Source organism: Bos javanicus, chromosome 12 (assembly GCF_032452875.1).
Source record: "Bos javanicus breed banteng chromosome 12, ARS-OSU_banteng_1.0, whole genome shotgun sequence".
Taxonomy (NCBI): Eukaryota; Metazoa; Chordata; class Mammalia; order Artiodactyla; family Bovidae; genus Bos; species Bos javanicus.
In genome coordinates, this window is record NC_083879.1 from 13,793,944 (window position 1) to 13,815,817 (window position 21,874).

The 21,874-nt window shown below is 41.0% G+C and overlaps 1 protein-coding gene across 14 annotated transcripts in view; it reads right to left on the bottom strand.

Moving 5' to 3' along the window:
- ENOX1 (ecto-NOX disulfide-thiol exchanger 1) overlaps positions 1-21,874 on the bottom strand; it is a 680,109-nt gene that overhangs the window by 327,930 nt on the left and 330,305 nt on the right. For all 14 annotated transcript variants that reach the window (XM_061434507.1, XM_061434500.1, XM_061434506.1 and 11 more), the window contains one exon: positions 15,228-15,371. The gene's annotated coding sequence lies outside the window, so the exon portion shown is untranslated. The remainder of the gene's footprint in view (positions 1-15,227; positions 15,372-21,874) is intronic.

A 21,874-nucleotide genomic window follows, 5' to 3' on the forward strand; every position in this document is an offset into this window, starting at 1 on the left:
GTATGCCAAATGAGAACCCAAAGTCATCTGCAGATCTGTCATTATGATGGATACTGATTAAAAAATCATACATTTACTGTTATAAAATAGCACTAATAATCTCATAATGGGGACATTGGTTCTACCAGAACAAATTCTACATAAAACCATATGTGAGTTAAGATTTAAAGGCATTTCCTTGCAGATTTCAGATATACAGGAAGACCTAAATAGTATGGCCAGCAGAGCAGCTCTAGGTAATGTGGGCAAGAATTTCTGGCTGAAATCCTATTTTCTGAAGACTTATACTCAGTGACAAATGTCTGCTGGAGACTAAACTTGGCACAGATCTTAGGTTAGTAGAACTCCATCAAATGCAGCAAAAATAAGGATTAAGCGTAGGGGAAAACCCTATAAACTTGACTTTCAGAAGAGACTAGAGCATTGTGTGCAAGGGAAACCAAAGGAAATTCTCAATACTTACTGATCTTTTTATATAGAAAATTACTTTGGCAAGTGCTAAGATCACTTACAGTCCAATAATTTCCAGTACCTTGAAAGGAATAAGTAAAAAGAACAAGAATTGAGCCTCAGAAAGGCTCTGTCAGTTCTAAAAATAATTGGTTTACTCTTCAATTTTTCAAAGTTTCATTTTTTTAGTGATGTCAACTGGCTCATCCCACAGTCATATATAAAAATATAATGGACTAAAACAACCTTAAATTTTTAGAATAACAGAGTTTCAGGCCCATCTAAACACTGAGATACACAGCTCTCAAAATTTTGAGAGAGTAGACATTTGTTTTAGAGCCCTAAATAATCTGGTAACCCTAAATAGAGACTTTGATTTTAATAATTTTGGGAATAATAACATTTTGTATTCTCAGGTAACTCCGGTCCTTGTTTTTAGATCTCAGTTTCCAGTCACAGGAGATATAAATGCTGAAGTTCAGTGTTTTAGTAGATGGAAGACTATTACCAGGAACATTAAAATGTCTCCAAGTCAAATGACCATATAACTTCTACAAATATTTATTACTGTTACCTTTATAAATATTACTTTGTTCATTTATTCAACCATTCACCAAATATTTATTCAGAACATACTAGGCAAAATACAAAACTCTAAAATCTATTAAAAAGTACAAATATAGATTCATTTGAAGATTTTTGATAGCTCCCATTTTTTGAGGTACCAGAAATTAAAAGACACTTAATTTGAGATAGATCTTGAAACATTATATCTAACTTTGAAAGAAATAATGCATATTTTCCTAATGTGATTATGAAACTAAGGAAGTATTTGATTAGTTTAATGGGAGAGAAAGGCCTCCCAAACTAGCTAATCTCTGAGATGGAAAATAAGAAACTGTGCAAATGCCCTTTAAAATGTATCTCTGAGAAACACCAATTGAATCTCAGAGGCTAAAAATTAGACATAATCCCTTCTTTCTTTAAAATTCTCTCTTGTTAAGTCTTTGCTTTATTTCTTTTGTCTTTTCTCGTGGTTCAGACATAATTATACTTGATTTCTATGGAATAATAAAGCCACATTAGAAACTGCTCCCAGAAAAAAATCAGTAGAAAAGGGCAGAGGCACGGCAAACAGCAACAAGACAAAACAGAAAACTTTGTTGACAGAAAGGAAATAAAAAGGTTTTCTAGTATAAAGAATAACTAGCTCTCAAGTGCCTATTCAATGGCAAGGAGGGCCCTGCATTACCAAACACTGAACCCACAGCTACATGTCTCCCCGTCTAGTGAATGATGGATGAATGAGGGGTGCAGGAAGGCGGCTGTCCAGAAAAAAAAGACGACCTGTAAATGTTCCATTATGAGAAGGGAAGTACATACAACGATCAATTACGATGAACGAGTCAAATGTCCATGTATTACCAGATCCAGAACGAAACCAACGGCTGGAATTCCCTGGCAGTCCTGTGATTAGGACTCCACGCTCTCACAGCCAAGGGTCTGGGGTCAACCCTTGATCAGGGAACCAGGATTCCACAAGCCACACGGCCTGCCCTCCACTTCCCCCAAAAAAACTGTTAAGGAAAAACAAATTGGAAGGTATAAATTCAGTATGATCTCATCTATGAAAACTTGAAAGAAATATTCCACATCCATTGACACAGACATAACTAGTAAGGAAATGGAACATATAACACAAATGGAATAAAATACAAAATCTTATAAGTGATATTATCTATGGGATGTTTAAATATTAGAAAGAATGGTACTTTTTTTTCACTTTAAAAAACAGATATCCAGAACTTTGGCAGAATTAACATTTTAAGCTATGGCGGTGGAGATGGAGGCCAAAACGGTGAGTAGGTGGACCTGGGCTCACATCCTCCCACAGAGAACTAAAATTAGAACACAGAGCAACTCTCGATGAGAATGATCTGAAGACTAGCTGAAAAGATTTTTTTCAGTTGCAAACATTTCCTCCCGTTTGGAGGGTTATATTTTCATCTTGTTTATGGTTTCCTTTGCTATGCAAAAGCTTTTCGCTTTAATTCGGCCTTTTAGTTTAAAAGGCCCCTTTGTTTTTATTTTCACTACTGCAGCAGGTGGGTCAAAGAAGATCTAGTTGTGATTTACATCACAGCGCTCTTCCTATGTTTTCCTCTAAGAGTTTTAGAGTGTCCGGTCTTACATTTACTTCTTTAATCCATTTTGAGTTTATTTTTCAAAGGAGGCACTGATAACGGATTAACCTCCAAAAAATACGAACAGCTCTTGCTGCTCAATATAAAAAAATAAAAAAAATAAAAGCATGGAAGACCTAAATGGACACTTCTCCACAGCAGACACAGAAATGGCCAAGAGGCACATGAAAATATGCTGCTGCTGCTACTGCAGCTAAGTCACTTCAGTCGTGTTTGACCCTGTGCAACCCCAAGGATGGCAGCCCACCAGGCTCCCCATCCCTTGGATTCTCCAGGCAAGAACACTGGAGTGGGTTGCCATTTCCTTCTCCAATGCATGAAAGTGAAAAGTGAAAGTGAAGTCGATCAGTCGTGTCTGACTCTTAGCGACCCCATGGACTGCAGCCTATCAGGCTCCTCCGTCCACGGGATTTTCCAGGCAAAAGTACCGGAGTGGGGTGCCACTGCTAATTACTAGAGAAATGTAGATCAAAGACTTGCTCTACAAAGAGTTATTACGTCACATAGGTCAGAATGGCCATCATCAAACAATCAACAAACAATAAATGCTGGAGAAGAGGTGGAGAAAAGGAAACCCTCTTGTACTATTAGTCAGTCAGTTCAGTTGCTCAGTCGTGTCTGACTCTTTGTGACCCCATGAATCGCAGCACGCCAGGCCTCCCTGTCCATCACCAACTCCTGGAGTTCACTCAGACTCACGTCCATCGAGTCAGTGATGCCATCCAGCCATCTCATCCTCTGTCGTCCCCTTTCCTCCTGCCCCCAATCCCTCCCAGCATCAGAGTCTTTTCCAATGAGTCAACTCTTCACATGAGATGGCCAAAGTACTGGAGTTTCAGCTTTAGCATCATTCCCTCCAAAGAAATTCCAGGGCTGATCCTTTAGAATGGACTGGTTGGATCCCTTGCAGTCCAAGGGACTCTCAAGAGTCTTCTCCAACACCACAGTTCAAAAGCATCAATTCTTCGGCGCTCAGCCTTCTTCACAGTCCAACTCTCACATCCATACATGACCATGGGAAAAACCATAGCCTTGACTAGACGAACATTTGTTGGCAAAGTAATGTCTCTGCTTATGAATATGCTATCTGGGTTGGTCATAACTTTCCTTCCAAGGAGTAAGCGTCTTTTAATTTCATTGCTGCAGTCACCATCTGCAGTGATTTTGGAGCCCCCCAAAATAAAGTCTGATACTGTTTCCACTGTTTCCCCATCTATTTCCCATGAAGTGATGGGACCGGATGCCATAATCTTCGTTTTCTGAATGTTGAGCTTTAAGCCAACTTTTTCAGTCTCCACTTTCACTTTCACCAAGAGACTTTTGAGTTCCTCTTCACTTTCTGCCATAAGGGTGGTGTCATCTGCATATCTAAGGTTATTGATATTTCTCCCGGCAATCTTGATTCCAGCTTGTGTTTCTTCCAGTCCAGTGTTTCTCATGATGTACTCTGCATAGAAGTTAAATAAGCAGGGTGGCAATATACAGCCTTGACGTTCTCCTTTTCGTATTTGGAACCAGTCTGTTGTTCCATGTCCAGGTCTAACTGTTGCTTCCTGACCTGCATACAGATTTCTTAAGAGGCAGGTTGGGTGGTCTGGTATTCCCATCTCTTTCAGAATTTTCCACAGTGTATTGTGATCCATGCAGTCAAAGGCTTTGGCATAGTCAATAAAGCAGAAATAGATGTTTTTCTGGAACTCTCTTACTTTTTCAAAACATGATCCAATGGATGTTGGCAATTTGATCTCTGGTTCCTCTGCCTTTTCTAAAACCAATTTGAACATCAGGAAGTTCACAGTTCACGTATTGCTAAAGCCTGGCTTGGAGAATTTTGAGCATTATTTTACTAGTGTGTGAGATGAGTGCAATTGTGTGGTAGTTTGAGCATTCTTTGGCACTGCCTTTCTTTGGGATTGGAATGAAAACTGACCTTTTCCAGTCCTGTGGCCACTGCTGAGTTTTCCAAATTTTCTGACATATTGAGTGCAGCACTTTCACAGCATCATCTTTCAGGATTTGAAATAGCTCAACTGGAATTCCATTACCTCAACTAGCTTTGTTCGTAGTGATGCTTTCTAAAGTCCACTTGACTTCACATTCCAGGATGTCTGGCTCTAGGTGAGTGATCACACCATAGTGATTATCTGGGTCGTGAAGAACTTTTTTGTACAGTTCTTCTGTGTATTCTTGCCACCTCTTCTTAATATCTTCTGCTTCTGTTAGGTCCATACCATTTCTGTCCTTTATCGAGCTCATCTTTGCATGAAATGTTCCCTTGGTATCTCAAATTTTCTTGAAGAGATCTCTAGTCTTTCCCATTCTGTTGTTTTCCTCTATTTCTTTGCATTGATCGCTGAGGAAGGCTTTCTTACGTCTTCTTGCTATTCTTTGGAACTCTGCATTCAGATGCTTATATCTTTCCTTTCTCCTTTGCTTTTCACTTCTCTTCTTTTCACAGCTATTTGTAAGGCCTCCTGAGAGAGCCATTTTGCTTTTTTGCATTTCTTTTCCATGGGGATGGTCTTGATCCCTGTCTCCTGTACAATGTCATGAACCTCATTCCATAGTTCATCAAGCACTCTATCTATCAGATCTAGGCCCTTAAGTCTATTTCTCACTTCCACTGTATAATCATAAGGGATTTGATTTAGGTCATACCTGAATGGTCTAGTGGTTTTCCCTACTTTCTTCAATTTAAGTCTGAATTTGGTAATAAGGAGTTCATGATCTGAGCCACCGTCAGCTCCTGGTCCTGTTTTTGTTGACTGTATAGAGCTTCTCCATCTTTGGCTGCAAAGAATATAATCAGTCTGATTTCAGTGTTGACCATCTGGTGATGTCCATGTATAGAGTCTTCTCTTGTGTTGTTGGAAGAGGGTGTTTGTTATGACCAGTGCATTTTCTTGGCAAAACTCTATTAGTCTTTGCCCTGCTTCATTCCGTATTCCAAGGCCAAATTTGCCTGTTACTCCAGGTGTTTCTTGACTTCCTACTTTTGCATTCCAGTCCCCTATAATGAAAAGGACATCTTTTTTGGGTGTTCGTTCTAAAAGGTCTCGTAGGTCTTCATAGAACTGTTCAGCTTTAGCTTCTTCAGCGTTACTGGTTGGGGCATAGACTTGGATTACTGTGATATTGAATGGTTTGCCTTGGAAACGAACAGAGATCATTCTGTCATTTTTGAGATTGTATCCAAGTATTGCATTTCGGACTCTTTTGTCGACCATGATGCCTACTTAGATTGATGCAGGCACTATGGCAAACATTATGAAGGTTCCTTAAAAAACTAAAAACAGAACTACCATATGACCCAGCAATTCTACTACGGGGCATATACCCTGAAAAAAATCATACTTTCAAAAGACACATGCACACCAATGTTCACTGCAGCACTATTTACAAAACTCAGTACATGGAAGCAACCTAGATGTCCACCAGCAGAGGAATGGATAAAGAGGATGTGTACATATCTGCATTGGACAATACTCAGCCATGAAAAGGAGCCCAACTGGGTCATTTGCAGTGATGTGGATGGACCTAGAGTCTGTCACACAAAGTCAAAGAGAAAAACAAATGCTGTATTAATATACAATAGAAAAACATATAGAAAGTGGAAAAATGGAACAGGTGAACCTATTTGCAGGGCAGGAGGAGAGATGCTGATGTAGGGAATGGACGTGTGGACATGGGGGTGGGGGGAGGGGGGGATGCATGGTACGATTAGGAGTCACATATATACAGCACTGTGTGTAAAACAGATGGTGAGTGGGAATCTGCGATGACCTAGACGGGTGGGACTGGGTGGGGTGGGTGGGGGGGGTCCAAGAGGGAGAAGATACATGTATATGTACAGCTGATTCACTTCATCATACAACAGAAACTAACACTGTAAAGTAACTATACTCCAATTTTTTTAAAAAGATCTTCTCCAACAGAAGATATAAATAAGGAACCCACAATAAGATCAGTAGGAGAGGCAGAGATGCCATATAGTCAAGACCCGCATCCGAAGGTAGGTAGCCCACATATAGGAGAATAATCACAGCTGCAGAGACTTCCCTCAAGGAGCAAGGAGTCTGAGCCTAACCTTGGGCTCAAAAGCCTGGGGGGTCCTGCATCAGGAACATGAGCCAGAGTTTCTGGCTTTGAAGGACAGCAGAGCTTGCATTCAGGAGAACCAGAGGCTACAGGAAACAGAGACTCTTCTCTTAAAGGGCACATTCCAAATAAAAAGCAATTGGAAAGGAGCCTGATTCAGACACATCTGCTGGTCTTGGAGAGCCTTCCAGAGAGGCAAGAGCCTACTGGCACTTCCCCTGCTGACAGAGACACTGGAGGCGGCCGTTCTTAGGAGCTTATTCTACCATGAGAACACCAGTGCTGACAGACACCACGCTGGAGCCCCTCCTCTAGTTTACTGGTGCCCGGACCTGGCCTCACTAGTCAACTTTGCAGCATCAGTCCCGGGATGCCCTACACTAAGCAGCCAGCCTTGCAGGGACATAGCCTCACCCACCATCAGGCTAGCACCAGGCCCTGGACTTCCTGGGTTACGCAGGCAGCTATGCCAGGACACAGCTCCACCCACCAGTGGCCAGCAGCCTCTGCACTAGGCAGAGTCTTAAACCCAACAGGCTGGGGACCTGTCACATCAGTATACCCACAGTAATCAGCCCCCCGCCCCCACAGAAGGGCCCAAGCAGCCCACAATGGGGAGGAACTCCTAGATCATTTAGCTCAGGTGAACAGAAGGGAGTGTGCATCTGGGCCCCATAGATGTCTCCTACATAAAAAGGTCGAATTTCCAAGATCAGGACATGCAACTGACCTACCTAACTTCCATAAACAAAAACAGAGAATAGGCAAAATAAGGCAAGAGGGGAACAGGCTCAAAATGAAGGAACAAGGTAAAATCTTAGAAAGGCTAAGCAAAGTAGAGACAAGTAGTCTACCCAGTAAAGAGTTCAAGGCAATGATCATAAAGATGCTCGATGAACTTGGGTGAAGAATGGGTGAACACGGTAAAATGTTTAAGAGAGACTTACAAAATAAAAAGAAGAAATAAGCGGAGATGAAGAATACAATGACTGAAATAAAAAAGAAGGAAAGTACAGTAGATTTCGTGATACAGAGGAAAGGATCGGCAAGCTGGAAGACAGAGTAGTGGCAATCACTCAAGTTGAACAAAAAAAGAAAAAAAAGATTTCAAAACTGAGGCTACATCAAGAGATCTATGGGACAACGTCAGGTGTACTAATATTCTAAGGGTCCCCCCCCAAAAAAGAAAGAAAGGGGTAGAGAACCGATTTGAAGACATAACACCTAAAAATTTCCCTAACTGAGAAAGGCAATGGACATCCAAATCTGGGAAGCTCAGAGAATATCAAACAAGGTGAACCCAAAGAGGCTGACACCAAGATATATTAAAATTAAAATGGCAACAGATAAAGAGAAAATATTAACAGCAACAAGAGAAAAGCAATTATTTACATACAAGGGAACTCACAAAAGGCTATCAGCTGACATTTCAGCAGAAATTCTGCAGGTCAGAAGAATGGCACTATATTTTCAGAGGGATGAAAGGAAAAACACACACAATTAAAAATACTGTACTCAGCAAGGCCATAATTCAGGTTTGGAGGAGGGACGAAGAGTTTCAGAGACAAGCCAAAGCTAAAGGAGTCCAGGACCACTAACCCGGCTTTATGTGCATGTGTGTGCTGAGTTGTGGCCGACTCTTTGTGACCCCACGGACTAGGCTCCACTGCCTGTGGAATTTTCCAGGGAAGAATGCTGGATTGAGTTGCCATTTCCTATTCCAAGGGATCTTCCCAACCCAGAGATAGAACCAGTGTCTCTAGCATCTCCTGCACTGGCAGGAGGATTCTTTACGACTGTGCCACCTGGAGAGCCCCAGAAACAGGCTTTCTAAAAAATGTTGAAAGAACTTCTTTAAGCAAAATGGCACACCTAGAAATACGAAAACTATAAAAGGAAAAATCTCATTGGTAAAAGCAAACATACGATAAAGCTGGCAGTATCAGGCTTCCTGGTTTCAAGCGATTACACAAAGCTACAGTCATCAAAACAGTATGGTGCCGGCACAAAAGCAAAAACCTAGATAAAAGGAACAGAATACGGAGCCCAGGAGTAAACCTATGCCTATGTGGGCAATCAGTCGATGACAAACGGGGCAACAATACAAACAGGGATAAGACAGCGTCTTCAATAAACGGTGTTGGGAAAACTAGACGGCATGCAAAGAACCAAACTGGATACCTTTCACACCACATAAAAAACAAACTTAAAAAGGACTGAAACTTAAATAACCTGACACCACAGAACTCCTCGGAGAAAACATAGGCCGTATTCTCTTTGACATTGGCCTTGGCAATAACTTTCTGGCTATGTCTCCTTAGGAAAGGGAGACAAGAGTAAAATTTTAAAACTGGGACTGCATCAAGCTAAAAGACTTTTGCACGATGAAGGAAACTGTTAACAAGATGAAGAGGCTGCCTAGTGAATGGGAGAAGATATTTGCAAATGAATCTCTGATATGGGGTTAATATCCCAAATATATAAAACTCATATAACTCAACATCAAAAAATGAACTACTGACCAAAAACTGGGCAGAGAACCTGAACACTTTTTTTTTTTTTTTAAAGAAGACACATGAAAAATGCTCAACATTACCAGTCATCAGGGAAATGCAAAGTAAAATCACAATGAGCTATCACCTCACACCTGTTAGAATGGTTATTACCAAAAAGACAAGTGCTGGTGAGGATGTGGAGAAAAAGAAGCCCTGGAAAACTGTTGGTGAGAATGCAAATTGGTACAGTCTCTCTGGAAAGTAATATGGAGGTTTCTCATAAAACAGAACTACCATATGATCCAGCACTTCCACCTCTGGGTGTTGCTCTGACAAAAACAGTGATTTGCAAAGATATATGTACCCCTATATTCAATGCAGTGCTATTTACAATAGGCAAGATATGGAAACAAGTTAAATGTCTATCAATAGATAAATGGATTAAGGAAGTGGTGCATATATTCAATTGGAATATAAGTCATAAAAGAGAATGAAATCTTGCCATTGATGACAACATGGGTGGATTGGGGGGTATTATCGGCAGTGAACTCGGTTAGACAAAGAGAGACAAATGCTGTATGATTTCATTCATATATGGAATCTAAAAACCAAAACAAATGAACAGATATAAAAGAGCAGACTCAACAGATATAGAGAACAAAACAGGTAGTTACCAGAGGGGAAGGGGTTGAGGGAAGAGTGAAATAGTTGAGGAAGATTAAGAGGTACAACCTTCCAATTACAAAAAAGAAAAGAAAAAGTGAGCCTCGGGGAGGAAATGTCCAGCGTGGGAAATATAATTAGTTATATTCTAATATCTTTGTCTGTTGACAGATGGTAATTAGACATATCATGGTGATAATATTGTAATGTACAGAAATACGGAATCACTATCTTATCCACCTGGAATTTGCATAATGATATAGGCCAGTTATACCTCAATGTTAAAAACACTCTGAACACTTGGAAGAAACACATAAAAATGCTAATAATGATGGGTATCTCTGGGGGTAGGTATCTTTGGCAGTTTTAAATTTTTACCTTATGTTTTATGTATTGCTAGTTTTATGTCATCAACATGTATTGTGTATAAAATTGGAAAGAAAACAAAAACAAATTCACTAAAAATAAAAATAATAAAATAAAACATGGCAGTAAATAGACTGTATTATTTTCTGTAGGCTTAAATTACTTCATAATAAAATTTAATGTATTTTTAAATTTTGTGGTTTAAAAGAAGCATCCAGTAGAAATTCAGGCAATTAGAAGGAACTATTCCAATAGGTTCAATTTTCTTATTGTTGAGCCTGGACTATACAAGGCTGATTATTTTCCATCTTTATCAAGAGGAACAATGGAATATTAATATAAGAGAAGAAACTGGCCTTGATATAAATCACTGCCACTTTTGGCAAATGGATAGTCATTTCCAGAAGGAAGTGAATTATCTGAGCATATTAGTAATTACATTGAATCCTGTACCTTCAAGAGTGTTTCAACTCACACATTATCCATGAAGGTTACTCTTTTTCTTCCTTACTGGGTATGAATATGAAGCTTTAGGGGCATGATCAATGGATTGTACATTTTCATTGCTGTTAAACATGCATAATTAGAGTCTGGATTTCACAGTAACAATTGTCAGTGGTAAAGAATCTGCCTGTCAATGCAGGAGACACAAAAGATGTGGGTTCGAATCCTGGGTTGGGAAGATTCCCCTGGAGGAAGAAATGGCAACCCGCTCCAGTATTCTTGCCTAGAAAATTCCATGGACAGAGGAACCTGGTGAGTTACAGTTCATGGGGTCTCAAAGAATCGGACACGACTGAGCGACAGCATGCATAAAGTATGGACTAGCTGTGCAAGACCACAACTGACTTTTTATTTTAAATCCCTCACAAAACTTCTTTTAGATTGAAAATTGCCATTAGACATTTTCTAATGTAATTCCAAGGAGCTGGTTGTGTGCTGGGGGTCTCCAGCAAGAAAGGAAGCCACAAACATTTTAACTTTGGATCATATGTAATTTTTAGAATTAACAGCAAGAGTCAGAGCGTTTCCTGGGTTTTTAAATCATAGTGGTAAATAAGTTAGAAACATTTCACTAGTGAGGCGAGACTTACTTGAGATATATTGTTAAACATGAGGGGTGAAAATATATCACAGACACAAGTGGTATTACACAGCACACCATTCTTCTGAAAACACAGTCTCCATGCATGAGCATCAGATATATACCCACCATAAGAGAGCATATTGACCTATAATTTTCAATATTACATCCTTGTATTTTTTATTATATGCTATTTTTCAACTAGTAGAGGAACATGGTCTCATAAAGCTAATATTTATTCTTCCATGTTTATAGAGCTAGTGGTACACTTCAGGAAATGAGAAACTCCAAGAAGCCAAATAGAACTCGGTGTCCTGAACACCCAAGAAGGGAGGACAGGAAAACCGCCATGTTTAAAAAAATCAGGACCAGAAACTCAGCTATAAAGCTTTAAATAATTCAACAACACAAGCTAAGGGAAGCCTTTGGTGTTAATTCCTGTCTCTATAATAGTAGTCTTTTTTTATAGATGATAAATCTTATGCAGGAGTCTTCATTTTAGCAGAAAGCAAAGAAAAAGAGTCCTTTAGTCTAGTTCCCATGCGCAACTCTGCACTTGCTGTGTGTATTTTGTGCAAGCCAAGGCAGACGGTACGTGTAACCCACATAACAACCAAGATACCCCTAACTGTATTTTTAAGTCACGAATTACCCTCATCTTCTTATTAAGTAAACTATACGACAAGCTCCCCTGGTGACTCAGTGGTAAAGAATCCACCTGCCAATGTAGGGGACACAGGTCCAATCCCTGTGTCAGGAAGATCCCCCGGAGAAGGAAAGGCAATCCATTCCTGTACTCTTGCCTGGGAGATCCCATGGACAGAGGAGCCCGGTGGGTGACAATCCATAGGGTCACAAAAGAGAGCCACAATGCAGTGACTCAGCAACAACAAAACTCTGTACTAGGGAATTCAGTGATTCCTTGTGTTAAAGAAAATAGTAGCAAATGAGAATTTGTTTTCCTATGGAAAGGTTGTGCCTGTATTAACGGTAAATGTCTCAAAAGATCAGAGCCTTAACAAAGCTTTTATGGGAAACATTTCCCGAAATCCATTGTTTCTATGCCCTTTCCTTTTCATGGAGAGCCTCACTTGAGGTTTTGGAAGAATCCAGAGAAATAAAAGGCATTAAGTCATGACCCCATTCTCTGCATGCATGAAGAATGAAAGGGGGTGGAGGGGATGCCAGAAGGTAAGTGAGGAACAAGACAGAAATGTGGATGGAAGGTGGGTGAGGAAGGAGTATCGGGTCTGATGGGAGAGAGAGTTTGGGCTGCAGTAAAGGACTGGTTGAAGTCCTTATACCCTGATCCCTGAAGTCAGCCTATGACACGGGGCAGAGAGCTGAAACTGTGATGCGTGCCACAGACGCAAGTGAAAAACTACTCCTTTGCTCCTTACCTTTTCCAGTCTCCCCTCGGATTTCAGCTGCTCTGCCCCTTCCCTCTCTCCGTGAATGAGCGGGTGTCACAACAGTGACACACCCGCCCCACCACTTCCACTGTGGTCTGGGCCCTCTCCTTTCTGTAGGTCCCCAGAGCTCTCCACTCTCTCCTATTTTCCTGCATTGAGTTCTGAGATTATCATCCCCAGATCCATCCATGTTCCTGTAGCAAACAACAGTGACCTCCTCTAGACACCAAATCAGAAAGTCTGGTTCTCAAAAAAGCATCCATATACACATATTGGTGCGTTTCTAGACAGCTGAAAAATCAATGCAAGCCCAGAGTTTTCAGAACGATAGGATGGGAAGAGGATGGCACCCAGAGTTAAAATGGGGTCCGGGCCAACCTCACCATTTGCTCAGCTCTGCCCGTTTCAGCATGTTCAGTTCTTGCTGAAGACTCTGTGGTCTGGGCAGTCCCGGTCCTCCTTAATAGGGATGTGAGGAGGTTTGAATCTGGTTATACTGCACCAACCAGGGGTTGGGGGCAGGGGTGCTGCTGGTCTGCAGTTCCTGGAAGGCAGGGCTACTAACCTTTCTAAACTCCATGGGCTGATCTTACAGCATAAAGAAAAAAATCCCCTGGGACTTCCCCGGTGGGCCAGTGGTTAAGATTCTGCACTTCCAATGCAAGCAGGGCAGGTTCGATCACTGGTCAAGGAATTAAGATCCCACGTGCCATGTCAAGAAAAAAAAAATTAAAAAAAAAAAAAAAGAAGCACTCCCTTCAAAACGTCAATAGAAGCCCCACAGAGGAACACCAATAGATGATTTTTAATGCTCCAGTAACATGTCTGTATTGTTAAACTTAAGCAGAATGTAGAGAATTTAAGAGACTGAGAACAAAACTGTGAGGGTAAAGAAATTTGTGGGTTGTATGATCTCATAGGAAAGGTTCAGAAAAACGTGTTTCTCTCTCCTGAAGAGGAAAAGGATGACTTGAGACTTGAGTCTGTAATGATGCAGGGGGACTCTGACCAACACATTCCCTGTCTCCGTGGCAGCAGAAATAAACTGCTGCGTGAGGAGGTCAAGAATCCCTGAGGCTTTTAGACAAGGAGGCTCTAAGAAAGGAGAATCTGTATTAGGATTCAAAAGGAAAGTGGATACGTAGAATGAAGGTCTGAAGACAGATTCTTGTTGGTTTCAGATGGTTCAAGTGGGGTCCTGCTTGCCGAGTAGGGAAGAACATTTGGGTCACTTGTCAAGTTCTTCCCAGTGCCTCTATTTAATACAGATACTCTTTGTTACGTCTCTGCACACCACAGTGTCCTACCAGACTGGAGAGTTAAGGTGGAAACACAACTTCCCATCTCCCCACCCCGCCCCCCCACACGCCTCATCCTTCAAAGAAAGTCAATCATGGGGCCCAGCAATGAAGGCTACAGTGGGAAAACTGGAGTCTAGCCCGGCAGGGCAGTGAAATCCACTTTGATTTCTCAGTAGCAATAAAAGAAATTAAAAAAAAAAAAAAAAAAAAAACAGAGTAGAGAGCTATTTAGGGGAGAAAACATTTGTCACCGTGGACAGAATGAAAGTCCAACCAAATGAAATAAACGCCTGTGGAAAAAGACATGCCATTCCGGAAGAACTACGTTCCTTCTTCCATGCTCTGTTTAGCTTCTGTGCACTCAGTGTACAAAGCTTTATTTGTGAGCTTGATCATTTTTTCATCTATGAAAGAGGCGGGGATTAACTTCAGCCTTTAGGTGGGTCTTTTATCAGAAAGTACTTTCAAAATAAAAGTGATTTACTTGGTACCATCTCAACAGCAGAACACGCATTTCTGAAATAAAATGCCTGTTGTGCTAGCAAGCTTTGTCCTTAAGTAACCAACAATATAGTTAGTAATCTTTTAAGCTGTTAACACACACGCATTAAACAACGACCCTGTTCTACCACAGCAAATCATACAGTGAGTACCCCTTGTTACGGCTAAATGAAAACATTCTGACTACTGAGACTGTATAAGTTGAAAAATGTCAAAATGATAACACTAGTTGATATTGACAAATGCAGTTTTGATTTTCAATGTTTCAAAGCATAATTTATCTGCAAAGTCTTAGCTAATTGAAAGTACTTAACAAAATCTGATATATGTAGACACTCAACATAAATTCATTGAATCTATTCAGTTAGAATTTATGAACACAGAAATAAAACTTGTTTAAGCCAACGTGGGGGATATGTTATTTCTAATATCCTTGTAACATCCCACAGAGTATATAATAATAAACATGAGAAACAGCATATCAAATTTCTTCTCATTTCTATCTGTCTCCCAGTGAAATCAAAGGATTACAATCTGTACATAATCTACTTCCAGAGTTCTTATTGCAATAGAGTAAGACTATTACCCATTTAAAAAATAACGTTGAAAATTAGGAATAACTTCATGAGACAAATGGAAAACTTAACACAAACCTTAAGAGCTCCAGGAGACGAGAAGACAAACGTGTTCACTGGGGACTTGACTGAAACCACTTATTCACAAAACTCTTTTAAATGGAAGCTGTTCACAAAGGCAGTCCCATGGAAGACAGTGGAGCTTCGACATGCCAGATGCTCCTGTAAGGAGAAAAAAGCACTCCATTAGGACACGTCCAAAGTATTGTGACTGTCAGAACCGGCCACTGTAGTCAGAACATGCTGGAATAGCATCTACCACTACTGTTAAAAGTATTAATTGCTATTAATTTTGCACTCCCAGATCGTCATATTCATAAATGGCAGGGTGGGATGGGAACCTTTTCAGCACGGTCTCTAGAAATGACCAAGGGCCAGCAGCACTTTATACTTAAGTGAATCTGCTTTTCTCCTTCTTTCACCAGATGAGGGTTGAAGGACAGTTCTCAACATGAAGGTAGCAACACTGATCTTCACCGAGAGCCCACCAGCTGTGAGACCCCGGGCACAGGCTCTCTGATTTGAGGAATGGCCCTGCCACCGGAAGGCACTGGCGCCATTTCCCAGATAAGAAAACGAAGGCACAGGTTCCTGATCAGGCTGAAAACCAGGGCATCAAAGCCCAAAGGCCTCTTCCCTCACTTCACTCTGTGGTCTGTGTGCTTTAGAAAACTAGTTCACCAGGCACAGTTGCTATGGAGAACAGTATGGAGCGTCCTTAAAAAAAAAAAAAAAAAAAAACTACAGAGAGTTACCATATGATCCCACAATCCCACCCCTGGGCATATATCCAGAAAATAAGGCAACTCTGCAGCCCAATGGCCACAGCAGCACTATTTACAAGAGTCAAGATATGGAAGCAACCTAAGTGTCCATCAACAGATGAATGGATGAGAAGATGTGGAGTATTACTCAGACATAAAAAAGAATGAAATAATGCCATTTGCAGCAACATGGGTGTACCTAGAGAGTATCGTATTAAGTGAAGTCAGTCAGACAGAGAAAGACAAATACCGTATGATATCATTTAGATGTGGAATAAAAAAAATGATACAGAAGAGCGATACAAAACAGAAAAAGACTTACAGACATAGAGAACAAACATGGTTACCAAGGGGGGAAGCGTGGAGGAGGGGGACAAATTAGGTGAATGGGATTAACAGATACAAACTACTATATGCAAAATTATATAAACAACAAGGATCTGCTGTACAGCACAGGGAACTATATTCAATATCCTGGAATAACCTAAAATGGAAAAGATCTGAAATATATATATATATATATATATATAAAACGGGACCACTCTACTATATACCAGAAACTAACACATTATTGTAAATCAACTACATATTTAAGGGCCTAGATCTGATAGATAGAGTGCCTGATGAACTATGGAATGAGGTTCGTGACACTGTACAGGAGACAGGGATCAAGACCATTCCCACAGAAAAGAAACGCAAAAAAGCAAAATGGCTGTCTGGGGAGGCCTTACAAATAGCTGTGAAAAGAAGAGAAGCAAAAAGCAAAGGAGAAAAGGAAAGATATAAGCATCTGAATGCAGAGTTCCAAAGAATAGCAAGAAGAGATAAGAAAACCTTCTTCAGCGATCAATGCAAAGAAATAGAGGAAAACAACAGAATGGGAAAGACTAGGGATCTCTTCAAGAAAATCAGAGATACCAAAGGAACATTTCATGCAAAGATGAGCTTGATAAAGGACAGAAATGGTATGGACCTAACAGAAGCAGAAGATATTAAGAAGAGGTGGCAAGAATACACAGAAGAACTGTACAAAAAAGAGCTTCATGACCCAGATAATCACTATGGTGTGATCACTCACCTAGAGCCAGACATCCTGGAATGTGAAGTCAAGTGGACCTTAGAAAGCATCACTACAAACAAAGCTAGTGGAGGTGATGGAATTCCAGTTGAGCTATTTCAAATCCTGAAAGATGATGCTGTGAAAGTGCTGCACTCAATATGCCAGCAAATTTGGAAAACTCAGCAGTGGCCACAGGACTGGAAAAGGTCAGTTTGCATTCCAATCCCAAAGAAAGGCAATGCCAAAGAATGCTCAAACTACCACACAATTGCACTCATCTCACACACAAGTAAAGTAATGTTCAAAATTCTCCAAGCCAGGCTTCAGCAAGAACTGTGAACTTCCTGATGTTCAAGCTGGTTTTAGAAAAGGCAGAGGAACCAGAGATCAAATTGCCAACATCTGCTGGATCATGGAAAAAGCAAGAGAGTTCCAGAAAAACATCTATTTCTGCTTTATTGACTATGCCAAAGCCTTTGACTGTGTGGATCACAACAAACTGTGGAAAATTCTGAAAGAGATGGGAATACCGGACCACCTGATCTGCCTCTTGAGAAATTTGTATGCAGGTCAGGAAGCAGCAGTTAGAACTGGACATGGAACAACAGACTGGTTCCAAATAGGAAAAGGAGTTTGTCAAGGCTGTATACTGTCACCCTGTTTATGTAACTTATATGCAGAGTACATCATGAGAAATGCTGGGCTGGAAGAAACACAAGCTGGAATCAAGATTGCCAGGAGAAATATCAATAACCTCAGATATGCAGATGACACCACCCTTATGGCAGAAAGTGAAGAGGAACTCAAAAGCCTCTTGATGAAAGTGAAAGTGGAGAGTGAAAAAGTTGGCTTAAAACTCAACATTCAGAAAACGAAGATCATGGCATCCGGTCCCATCACTTCATGGGAAATAGATGGGGAAACAGTGGAAACAGTGTCAGACATTATTTTTCTGGGCTCCAAAATCACTACAGATGGTGACTGCAGCCATGAAAATAAAAGACGCTTACTCCTTGGAAGGAAAGTTATGACCAACCTAGATAGCGTATTGAAAAGCCGACACATTACTTTGCCAACAAAGGTTTGTCTAGTCAAGGCTATGGTTTTTCCTGTGGTCATGTATGGACATGAGAGTTGGACTGTGAAGAAGGCTGAGCGCCGAAGAATTGATGCTTTTGAACTGTGGTGTTGGAGAAGACTCTTGAGAGTCCCTTGGACTGCAAGGAGATCCAACCAGTCCATTCTGGAGATCAACCTTGGGATTTCTTTGGAAGGAATGATGCTAAAGCTGAAACTCCAGTACTTTGGCCACCTCATGCGAAGAGTTGACTCACTGGAAAAGACTCTGATGCTGAGAGGGATTGGGGGCAGGAGGAGAAGGGGACGACGGAGGATGAGATGGCTGGATGGCATCACTGACTCGATGGACGTGAGTCTGAGTGAACTCCGAGAGTTGGTGATGGACAGGGAGGCCTGGCATGCTGCGATTCATGGGGTCGCAAAGAGTCGGACACGACTGAGCGACTGATCTGATCTGACACTTTAAAAAAAACGAAAAATATTTAATAAACAGAATTTTGACAGGGGAACAGGTTATACTGCAATATACCAAATGAACTCACATATTACTAAATTGATCAAGAAAATTCCTCTTCTAATTTGCTTTAGTTTTATATCAGACATTGTCTCACTGAGTCAGGAGTCATGGAAATGCAGACACCCAGCTCTACACGGTGCACTTTCTCTCCCACCTTCTTCCTGATGCAGAGAGAGCCCTCTGGAGCCCCAGGGGTCTCCTGGTGTGGTGGGGAGGTTTGTGCGTGCCCTGGGACATCAGCGATACCAAGGCGAAGGCCGCATCTTCCTCTGGCACCTCCATGTGGCCCACAGTTCCTTCGTTGGCCAGGGGAAAGAGGACATCACCTTTGCCTAAGGAGAACCGTGTCCCTGACGCAGGGATGGAGCCTGCATCCCTGTGGCTATCTCTGAGTGACAGGACTGTATCTCCTTGTAGCTGTGTCCATCTATGAGGGCCAACCGACAGGTCTCGGCAGAGCTCCATCTATTGATAGATTTATTCTCTTATTTTCAGTCAAGTACCTACATGTTTTGGGTTGTTCCGGTGCCAAGAGCTGACCCTCCATCAGTTTTCCTAGCATCCATGTTTGTGGCGTGTTTTGTATTTATTACCTTGTAGTCAATCACTTCAAAATTCCCCTCAAAGTGCCAGCTTTTAATGGCATTGTCTTCTGTACAAGCCTTGGAACTTTTAGCTCATATCCACACTGAGGCTGGGAAGCTTTACAGAAAGGCTAGGGAAGGATGAGGAAGGTCACGTGAAACTTTAAAAACTTTTCATTTTATTTTAGGCAACAAAAGCTTAAGGCATGAATAAAGAAATAAGGAAGAATGATTGACAGCATTTTCAGAGCTCGGCAGACGTGGAGCCTAGGATTACTACATGGGGCCAAAAGAAAAAACAACCGAGCCAAACAGCCAGTTTATCTTTGCATAAAAGAAGGAAGAAGAGCTTGAGAAGGAACAGGGAATGGAAGTATCTGGACCACAGGATCTAAGCTAAATGACAAGAATACAAAATAAACAGCAACTGTTCTTAAAACTTCACAGACTAGCATTCTCATTTCTTCACACTGCTTAAAAACAAAGTTTCAGGTGGAATGCCTCAACTTATAGATTGTGTTTTCCATAAAATATTGATGGTGCCTTCCAAGCAGTCACTCAGCCACAATTCACTGCAGACTTTTTAAATTTTTTTGAAACATAATTGATTTTCAAATGTTATGTTAGTTTCAGATATACAGCAGCATGATTTAATGTATATGTATATAAATATATATGTACATAAACATAGATTCCTTTTTACATTCTCTTCCATTAAAGGTTATTACAAGATACTGAGCAAAGCTCCCTGTGCTACACAGTAAGTCTTTGTTGGTTACTATTTTTTATGTGCTGCTGTTTTTGAGTCATGCCCGACTCTTTTGCGACCCCATGGACTACAGCCCACTAGGCTCCTCTGTCCATGGGATTTCCCAGGCAAGAATGCTGGAGTGGGTTGGCATTTCCTTCTTCAGGGGATCTTCTTGACCCAGGGATCAAACTGGGGTTTCCTGCACTGGTAGGTAGATTCTGTACCACTGAGCCACCAGGGAAGTCCCATTTTGTATATAATAGTGTGTATATTTTAATCCCAAGCTCTTAATTTACCCCTCGCCTGCTTTCCTCTATGGTAACTATAAGTTTGTTTTCTGTATCTATGAATCTATTTCTGTTTTGTAATTAAGCTTATTTGTATCATTTTTTAGATCTCTCATATAAGTGTTATCATATGATATCTGTCTTTCTCCAAGCCAGACAGAGAAAGACAAATATCACAGTGCATACTTCTGAGTCATCAACATGTCGGAGAATTCCAAGAATACTGAAAAAAAAGGCAACATAGTTCTTCCCTCAAGCATCTTACTGGTTTGGAATGGGATGCTACTTGGATGTCCAAAATTTAAGAAGGAGGTGCTAGTACGTGGCTGAAAGAATCGGGTCTGGACCAGACTGCCTGGGGGTGTTCTTGTTTCATCAGTTACTAGCTGTGTGATCTTAGGCAAAGGCACCTAAGACTCTTTAACCCTGGCTTCCTCCTCAGCAAAATGCAGAAATGATATACTTCCCATATAAGTTGCTGTGAGCATTAAGTAAGATAACCTATGTAAAGAGTTATATAAGAGTCGGACATGACTTAGCGACTAAACAAGTAAACAGCAAATGATATAAAGTGCTCGGCACAATAAGAGGAGCACAGTAAGAACGCATCAGTTGGTAGTGAGGAGAAGTAGTACTGTTATATAACAGACCACAATGACGTCAGTGAGGGAAGAAGTGCTCTGAAGCTTGGGAAGGACTGGAGATCCTCTTTCTTGGGGACGAGGGGAATAGTCAAAGTGTCAGTGAGGAAGGTAGCATTTAAGATCAACCATAACTGAACACACACAAATAATTCAGCTTTTACAGAAATCCTCTAATGATAATTGAAAAGTTAGAAAATATGCTACTTGAGAAAAAAAAAAAGGTCCATGAAATTAGACATTATTTTCCAGGATCTGGTGTGGAAGTAGGCATCTATCATAACCACCCGACCAGGGAATAATACAAAGGAGAATCTATGTATTGCTACGAAGAAAGATACAATGACCCACTGGGTCCTATTCTATTCAACTGTAATCCAACACGACACCAGGGCTTTTAATGGAACTTGGCACGCTCTGGACACACCATTTCTAAACTTAGCCTCAAATTGAAGTCACAAGGCTTGTGACTCAAATCTCCAACGTGACCTTTACAGGGCATTGTTCAAGGAAACATGCCTGTCATCGTGCAGAGAAACTATATGCCCTTTCATTCCCGCAAGTATGATGAAAAGATGCCCCACATTGTTACAGGCACAGAGCCGCAAAAGGACTCCGACTTTGACTCTCTAGAAGCAACGAAAACAAAGACTCTATTTGATTTTGTATCCTTCATGTAGAAATGCTGTCTTATCGCATTAATGAACATTCCTATTTCCCCTATATTCTGGACTTTATTTAATTCAAAAGAAGCTTGGCAGGAATCTCATCATTTGTGGATTTAAAATACAGTGCCTCTGAATAAATCCCCCTTTCAAGGGCTTACTGAGCCACGCTACTCTGTCCTTGTCAGACCCATAGAATATTTTACTGAACAGAAGAGCTGAAGCACACGGTAACTCAAATTCCCCAACACCTTCTCTGCTTCCCAGCCCTGGGAGGTCTGCTGAAGGAGGGTGGACTTTAAAAGACGTGGTGTCA